Source organism: Xyrauchen texanus, chromosome 22 (assembly GCF_025860055.1).
Source record: "Xyrauchen texanus isolate HMW12.3.18 chromosome 22, RBS_HiC_50CHRs, whole genome shotgun sequence".
NCBI lineage: Eukaryota > Metazoa > Chordata > Actinopteri > Cypriniformes > Catostomidae > Xyrauchen > Xyrauchen texanus.
Genome location: NC_068297.1, coordinates 1148218 through 1154917, shown reverse-complemented (window position 1 = coordinate 1154917; position 6700 = coordinate 1148218).

The following is a 6700-nucleotide window of genomic DNA, read 5'->3' as shown; positions in this document are numbered from 1 at the left end:
GAGTAATCGCTCAGTGTGTATACATGCAGTTGATTTAGATGAGAGTTTGTCGAACTTTTCAGACTATCAAATAAAATGACAGGTTTCTCAGTACCACTGTATAATAAATGTAATTAATAACATTAACAAACATGATTATATTATGCTAAAGGTCATGGTTACTGTTGTAACCTCCGTTCCCTGAAGGAGGGAATGAGACATTGTGTCGAATGTGATGACACAAGGGGTCTTTCTTGAGAGCCTTGCATACCTCTAGATTTGAGAATAGGCCAATGAGAAATTGGCAGACAGAATTTGCATACCCCGCCCCCGGACATAAAGGGAAGCGGACTTGCGTCTGTCAGTCAGGTTTTTCACTGAGGAGCCGAGAGTAAGGTTTACAGTGGTAGGTCTAGTGTCTTGGCAAGGGAGACACAACGACTTGTTCCCCAACAGTAGCCATGACGTTCCCCTTCTGCCACCTACTCGACGTTGTGTCGATAGTAGTGATGCAATGGGATACGTGAACTGCTGACACAGGTGCAAGCAAGCTACTGCGTGCTAGAAGCAACTGTATTGGCCACATGTAACCCATATACTGTTCTTAGGTTCCCAGCACCCCTGAGGACTATCATGGGAGCAAGCCGGCCAGCCGCGGCGTTTCCGGGGCTCTTTGAGGCTTGTAAAATGCGTCAGGGAAGGCTTTCTGTCCATTCCTATTCTTTCAGGGGGAAAAGACTCTGTGGAGACCACATCCTGCCCAGGCTGGGGGGAGGTAACATGTGCCCAATACGTCACATGGGTTGTCAAGGCACTCGTGGAAGTGGCTAGTACCTAGTATGGAAGGAGCTCTACAAACAGAGCGACCAGGACAGAGAGACTGCCCAAGGGAGACGCGGGTCCGCCAACAGGGGGCCTATGGAGCCCTACCCCAAAACAGAACACTTGAAGCTCGTAGTGGGTCTGGTCGCAAATTCCTCAGCTGAATTTGCAGGCCAGAGGGGTAAGGAGGAGTCATCCAGGGAGCCTTGTTCATGGGAGTTCCAGGGATAAGAGCGCACATGATCGCCTCAGTGGAGGGGAAAGGTGCTGAGTGCAAGCGGTACACCTGGTCAGTTGTTCTACGTTACCGAGTTCTACCGGCTCGGATCTGATAATACACGGGACGAGACCGACTCAACCCTGAGATTATACAATCTCGCAAAGGTATTGGGTGTTGCCCAGCCCTCTGCAGATGTCTGCTAGGGAGGTGCCATTGGCCAGTGCCCACGAGGATGCCTAACTTCTCGTCGAGTGTGCTCGAACCCGCAAGTGGCCTCTTTTAGACGACCCAGTGGGCTAACCTCTGTTTAGAGACAGAGTTCCCTTTCAGTGGTCCACCGAAGCAGACAAGGAGCTGCTCAGAACATCTAAAGCTCTTCGTGCTGTCCAAATAGATACGCATAGCACGTACCGGACACAGCAACGAAAAGGCGGGGTCTGCCTCCTCCCGGGACAGCGCTTGTACTGATAGGCCGTCGAACGCGAACCATAAGAAGGGTCGATGTTGAGGCAAAATGGAGGCATGGAAGTACTTGTCCTTCAGGTCTACAGCTGCAAAGCAATCTTGATGCCGAACGCAGGTTAGAATCTGTTTCTGCATGAGCTTTTTGAATGGAAGTTTGTGTAAAGCCTGGCTGAGAACTTGCAAGTCCAAGATTGGCTGCAACCCACCACCTTTTTTTGGCACGATGAAGTAAGTGCTGTAGAAACCCTTCTTCAGCTCAGCTAGAGGGACAGGCTCTATCACGTCCATGAGTAGCAGAGTTGTAATCTCTATAGTCTATACGTAAAGTGCTGGCATTTTCGCCGCACATCGAAGTGGAGCGAATACCGCTGACACGAGGCGGGAGCCTGGCGAAATATAATTGCGTAGCCGAGTAAGATAGTCCTGGCCAACCAGCGCAACAGGTTGGACAGTGAAAGCCATGCATCCAAGCTCCGTGCAAGGGGCACTAGGGGGACCGTTTTTGATGTACCACAGTGGGGGGGAGCAGGTAATAATGCGTCAGGAGGCAAAAGTGCGTCCTGAGGCTGGGGTGCTGAGAAAACACTCAAAGCACTTACCTTGCTCCGTGCACCCGGCAGGGGGCGGATTAGAGACTGAGAAAGGGACGTCTTCAGACCTCGTCAGCGCCAGCCCACCGGGGATGGACAGTCACGGGTCCGGAAGCCAGGTAACTGAGTCCGGAAAACTGGGGCTGTAGGATTTTGGTGCCGGGGTGCCGTGAGAATGGCGCGCACCGTCTATATGACCCAGGAAGTGAGGAAATCACTCTTTTATTGACAATGTGGGTACTGCAGCCCAAAGGGGGTGGGGCAAAAGAAAATAAGGATTTACCTCCCAGCCCTCCACCGGGGGATGGAGTGGTCATAGTACCAGCTCCAGAGTGAACATTTGACTGCCTGGGCTTTTTTTCTTTGTTTCTTTCTTTCGATTTTTTTTCTTTGTTTCTTTCTTTCGATTTTTTTTCTTTGTTTATTTTGATTTTTTTCTTTGTTTCGTTCTAACAATTTTCTATTTGTTTCTTTCTTACGATTTCTTTCTTTTTCATTTTGTCTTTGATTATTATTAATTATTATTATTATTCATTGTTTGGAAAGTTTTTCTTTGAAAGCAGCAAATGCTTTTGCAATACAAATGTACAATTTTATTCACATTAATGCATTTGAATGATGCTTTTCTACATAAGCAGCATGTTTGTTCCCATTTATTTGTCATGCCAATAAAGTGCATTAAAATGAAAAGTGATACAGTTTGCCATTGGAAATAAAGTTTTGGGTTATTTTTGAAGTCTGTTATCTTTAGATGTAATTACATGTTCTAAATAAAAGCAACTGAGAGCTGCATGAAAGAATACATGTGCTTTATAATTACATGATGATATTTGTGAAAATGTTCAGGTTTATGTTTTGATGGACGGCTCGTCCAGGACACATTCTCGGCCATTTGTACTTACAGCCGTGTGAATAATTCTCATGACAGACGCAGACGGCGCTCACAGTAACTGAACACTGACTCCTGAAACATGCACCTATTAAACAAAAAAGCTCCATTCAATATCTCCATTCTACCTGTGAGTCAACAAGTTTACCTGTGACAGGGGTGTGTGAGTGTGTGTGTGTGTGCTGTGCGTGTGCGTGCGTGTGTGTGTGTGTGTGAGTGTGTGTGTGAGTGGCCAGCACCACGCCCGACCGCCTTTGTCTCCCCAGTGGCGATGTTTTACACACCGCACCAGGTACTCATTTTTGGTGGTGCTGGTCACCCTCCCCCCTCGTGTACCGTTCCGGCCTTCATAGGTGCTCGCTAACAGCACTTGCCCCTACAGTCTGTTAAGGCTAAATGGGGGATCTTTGTCTTTGTGTGAGTGTGTTTGAGTGTGAGTTTGTGTGTGTGTGTGTGTGTGTGTGTGTGTGTTCAGCAGTATATATGGAGATATTCACATGCTAATGGCATCTGATGAGTCATTGTGTGATGAATAGGATATTCATTAACTGCAGCTTTGCAAAACTTCTCCTTGTGTTTGTCTCGGGAAATTCCCAGTAATATGCCGAAGCTCCCTCCCATCATTCGGCTGAAGAAGTTTACCCAAGAATAGAAATTCTGTCACTAATTGTCCCAAACCCGTACGACTTTCTCTCTTCTGTTGAACACGAAGATAAGCAGAATGAGTCATTAATGCACCTGCTATGAAACATTTAAAGTCATTTTTGGAGCTTTAAAGCATCTGTCCTAATTGTTTCCTCTTTACACAAACGCAGTCACAATGTAACGTTTCAAACACACCTTTATTTGATTAATGCTGCTAGACATGAAACAGTGAATATGAATAAGGAATAAATTATTACTTTTGCTGTCACTTATACTTACATTAAGTAACTTTTTATTTTTTTTTTTTTCATTTTTGGCAGTTGAAAATTTTTAATTGGCCGAAAAATATCATACACAAACACTAAAGGAAGGACTAGAGTCTGTATCACAGAGATTTTAGGGTAGAGGTCTTTACGTGTCCTCCTGATCCGAAAACATGCGGTCTGTCCCAACACTCGTGCGGGTCCAAAACTTTAACGAGTGCCTCGGACACCGGGACGGATGTTGGTAACCTCGAGTGTCGGGTAATTTTACAGTTTTTTTCGATTGCTAAACGACAGTGAGCACAACTGGAGCTACATGTGCAAAACTCTAACTACAGTCTGCACTACCAACAGGCACCTGAGCTAAACAGTTCACATCACCTGCAAAACCGCCACTCACACACTACGCACAACCCTCACTGAGATAACACACACTCACTCACACACTACACACAACCCTCACTGAGATAACACACACGTCACTCACACACTATACACAACCCTCACTGAGATAACACACACCGTCACTCACACACTACACACAACCCTCACTGAGATAACACACACCGTCACTCACACACTACGCACAACCCTCACTGAGATAACACACACCGTCACTCACACACTACACACAACCCTCACTGAGATAACACACACTCACTCACACACTACACACAACCCTCACTGAGATAACACACACCGTCACTCACACACTACACACAACCCTCACTGAGATAACACACACCGTCACTCACACACTACACACAACCCTCACTGAGATAACACACACCGTCACTCACACACTACACACAACCCTCACTGAGATAACACACACCGTCACTCACACACTATACACAACCCTCACTGAGATAACACACACCGTCACTCACACACTACACACAACCCTCACTGAGATAACACACACCGTCACTCACACACTACGCACAACCCTCACTGAGATAACACACACCGTCACTCACACACTATACACAACCCTCACTGAGATAACACACACTCACTCACACACTACGCACAACCCTCACTGAGATAACACACACTCACTCACACACTACACACAACCCTCACTGAGATAACACACACCGTCACTCACACACTACGCACAACCCTCACTGAGATAACACACACTATACACAACCCTGACTGAGATAACACACACCGTCACTCACACACTATACACAACCCTCACTGAGATAACACACACCGTCACTCACACACTACGCACAACCCTCACTGAGATAACACACACTCACTCACACACTATACACAACCCTCACTGAGATAACACACACCGTCACTCACACACTACACACAACCCTCACTGAGATAACACACACCGTCACTCACACACTATACACAACCCTCACTGAGATAACACACACTGTCACTCACACACTATACACAACCCTCACTGAGATAACACACACCGTCACTCACACACTATACACAACCCTCACTGAGATAACACACACTCACTCACACACTATACACAACCCTCACTGAGATAACACACACTGTCACTCACACACTACGCACAACCCTCACTGAGATAACACACACTGTCACTCACACACTATACACAACCCTCACTGAGATAACACACACTCACTCACACACTATACACAACCCTCACTGAGATAACACACACCGTCACTCACACACTACACACAACCCTCACTGAGATAACACACACCGTCACTCACACACTATACACAACCCTCACTGAGATAACACACACTGTCACTCACACACTATACACAACCCTCACTGAGATAACACACACCGTCACTCACACACTATACACAACCCTCACTGAGATAACACACACTGTCACTCACACACTATACACAACCCTCACTGAGATAACACACACCGTCACTCACACACTATACACAACCCTCACTGAGATAACACACACCGTCACTCACACACTATACACAACCCTCACTGAGATAACACACACCGTCACTCACACACTATCACACAACCCTCACTGAGATAACACACACTGTCACTCACACACTATACACAACCCTCACTGAGATAACACACACTGTCACTCACACACTATACACAACCCTCACTGAGATAACACACACCGTCACTCACACACTATACACAACCCTCACTGAGATAACACACACTGTCACTCACACACTACACACAACCCTCACTGAGATAACACACACCGTCACTCACACACTACACACAACCCTCACTGAGATAACACACACCGTCACTCACACACTACACACAACCCTCACTGAGATAACACACACTGTCACTCACACACTACACACAACCCTCACTGAGATAACACACACTGTCACTCACACACTATACACAACCCTCACTGAGATAACACACACTGTCACTCACACACTATACACAACCCTCACTGAGATAACACACACCGTCACTCACACACTATACACAACCCTCACTGAGATAACACACACCGTCACTCACACACTACACACAACCCTCACTGAGATAACACACACTGTCACTCACACACTATACACAACCCTCACTGAGATAACACACACTGTCACTCACACACTATACACAACCCTCACTGAGATAACACACACGTCACTCACACACTACACACAACCCTCACTGAGATAACACACACCGTCACTCACACACTACACACAACCCTCACTGAGATAACACACACTGTCACTCACACACTACACACAACCCTCACTGAGATAACACACACCGTCACTCACACACTATACACAACCCTCACTGAGATAACACACACCGTCACTCACACACTACACACAACCCTCACTGAGAT